Raw genomic sequence first — 3275 nt, 5'->3', positions numbered from 1 at the left:
TGGTAGCTGAGTGGCCTTGAGTCAATAACTTGCCTGCTTCACACTTGTTTCCTTACTTGTAACAAAGGCTTAATAATGTTTAATCTCCCTGATAAGTTGTTCTGAGGGTTGTAAGGAAGAACCTCTGGCACATAATGGATGCTCAGTAATTATTGGGGAGGGGGAGACGGGGACCAAAGAAAAAAGATGAAAGAACTGCAAAAGAAAATTTCTTCAGGCCTTCAGTGAAATTCTGCTGGCTGGAACAAGAAAGCCAGAGGAAAGCAAAGAAAGATCATGTTTTCCACAAAAGTAAGAGTAGGCAAACAAAAATTCGATGTAAGAGATAACAGAAAAAAAGTCAATAACAAGCCCAGAAGAATGGAAAAATATTCCCAAAGATTGTCATAGCAGCAAATACTAAAATATGATTGAAGGTTCTGAGAACTCTGGTGAAATTGCTTTTAAATAATTTGGAGCTATTAAATTATTTGTAAATGTTTGAAACAACAAAAACATTGTGGTGCTTTTGTTTATACACATTTGCCAAACTCTCCACAACTTCCTGAAGGACAACAGGATGCAGGCAGGGAGGTTCTGAGAGCAGATTACAGTTTTCCAGATGTGTGGCCCCCAAGGCCCAAAAAGACAATATAGCCATGAACATGGAGAGACAGGGAGTAGAGTGAAAATGATTCAAGCTAAAGAATCTATCGTGGTTATGAACCTCAAAGAACTTGGGAGATACAATGAGTCATCACATCCTGCTTCCTATGCACAGAAAATTGGAAACAAAATCTGTTCAGCAGTGGGAACTGGATGCTGACCTGGAGAATCATGAAGTGAGGCAAGCTTCGGAAAGCGACTGAGGTTATTCTCCAAAAATCAGGCACAGGCAAGAAGAGGCAATTACATTTTTCTATGGCCTCCAGAGTGTCCTGTGAATTTTTTGGCTATCTTATGCTTGTAAGATGTTGAAACCATTGTTAATTATTTCACTTATTAGCTGACGAAAGACATAGCCACAACAGTGGGCATTGCTTAAAACTCACACAGGCACACAGACATACACCAAACTGCACACCATATGCAATCCCTGCACACCATTTGTATGCTAGAACTATGCATTGGAAAGATGGAGCAGGGATTTGGAACACAGAGAGGAAACAGAACAAAGAACTTTCTTCCTTTTTCTCACACCATATCCCTTCTTCCTCATTTAAGAGGATTTTCTATCCTTACTGTAATATGGCTTAATGAAGTGTTTTGGTGAGGTGTGGAAGCATCTAGAGGACTTTCTTCCTTGAATGATTGCTAGCCAGAGGGCTGGTGACTGGCCTACTCACACCAATATAGAAATGATTCTGAACAGATAAAAATTCAGCCAACACCTGCCATCACTACCTAAGTAACAGTGCTGATCATTCCGTAGGACATACACATAGGTTGGATCTAACCCTACCTGGATTGGGCCAACAACTCATGACTTTATCCTTGGCAATTTTGGCAAGTCCTGAACCCCTGAAAAGAGCCATGGCCAACAACACAGGCCTCCTTGCTGTACTTTGACTACACCAAGCACATTTGGCCCAGCTGTTTCCTCTTCCTAAAGCTCTCTTCCCCCAGATAACCACTAGCTAAATGCCCTTGCTTTATTCAAGTCTTTGCTCATATTTCACCTTCTCAGTAGACCCACTGTGACCACTTCTTTTGTTGCAACCTGCCTGATCTCCCTTACATACTTCCTCTGTATGTGCCTTTTTCTATAGTTCCCATTATCTTCTAACACACTATAAACATGATTTATTTATTATGTTTATTTTTTTTTCATCTTGGCTAGAATATAAATAAACTTCATTACAGCAGGACCCTTTGTTTTACTTACTGATGTAGCCAAGTGCCTACATATTCCTTGGCACATACTGGGCGCTCAATAAACATTGGTTGAATAAATAAAAGTACATAACTTTATGCCAGGTACAATTCAAGGAGCATTGCATTTATCTAAATCTCTTAATAACTTGTATTGTTATTTTCTGAGTTTACAGATGAGGAAACTGAGGCACAGGGAGGTTAGTAATTAACCCAAGGCCACTTTATTACTAAGTAATGGAGCCAGAATTCAAAGACATTCAGTATGATTCTAGAGTCCACACTGAACTGCCTCTCAAGAAGTCTGCATATGAGTCCAGGCCAAAATGGAAAAGGTCCTCTCTAAAAGAAGGGATTATATTTTCCTGCTTGCTCTAAAGCAGAATGATTTTAAGCACTCCCAGAGATTCTGTTACTGCAATGGGATTTTAATAATGCTTTCAAAATTTTATAGGTAGAATGAAGATTGAATATGCTAATAACTGTAAATAGCTGTTCCATTTACTAAGCATATTAGTGAGTCTCCAGATTCAACAGGTATTAAAATATGCTAATATGGTTACTGAAGAAATTGTTGACCCCAAAGGATTAGATTTGGAGCAGCAAACCAATTATCTCAACCAAAAGTTACCTGCAGTTGCCCTGGTTGCTTTTTTATATGTTGATGACTTAAAATGTGAACCATCCATTTATTAATTTCTGCTTGTTAAACTTGAAAAATTGGTGCCATATTACTTTTAATTGCATCAATTACAATGAGAATCACATACATAGCAGGATGTCATTGAGTGCATGTAATTAATCAGAGGCTGAGGGCAAAGAAGCTCACTAAGATATTAGCATTATAATGTACATTCATAAATAAGGGAATTTTGTGGATTTTTAAGCCTTATATATGGGATAACAATTTAGATCATTTTAAGAAGGTAAAAACCCAATTAATTGTTCCTTATTTTTCCAAAGCATAGTACAAGATATTTCATTTTCAATTTACTATATAGTTTATATGCTGTGTTGTATGTTATTACCTCCAATAACAACATAGCACCAATACTATGATATAAGAATCCAATGAATTAAACAGGGTATATATTGTCATATCTCTGTTCTTAAGCCTAATACTATGTTTGCAAGTTCACCTATGTTGTCATGTTTAGTGACAGTTCATTCACTCACTTCAATGTATAGTATTCCATTTTGTGAATATACTACCATCTGTTTACCTACCTTATGGTTGAAGGAAGTTGTTTTCAACTTGGTTATCTATATCGATATCTACAGGTATTATTGTACATGTTATTTGGCATATGTTTGTATGCATTTTCATTGTACAGGGTGGGGAAAAAGTAGGTTTATAGTTGTGAGTACATGATTAAAATTGTTCATGATTGTATTATTTTATTGTATTAGTTATTATATTTTTT

The sequence above is a fragment of the Phyllostomus discolor genome, chromosome 4 (genome assembly GCF_004126475.2).
Source record: "Phyllostomus discolor isolate MPI-MPIP mPhyDis1 chromosome 4, mPhyDis1.pri.v3, whole genome shotgun sequence".
Lineage (NCBI taxonomy): Eukaryota > Metazoa > Chordata > Mammalia > Chiroptera > Phyllostomidae > Phyllostomus > Phyllostomus discolor.
Note: the sequence above shows the minus strand (reverse complement) of the source record.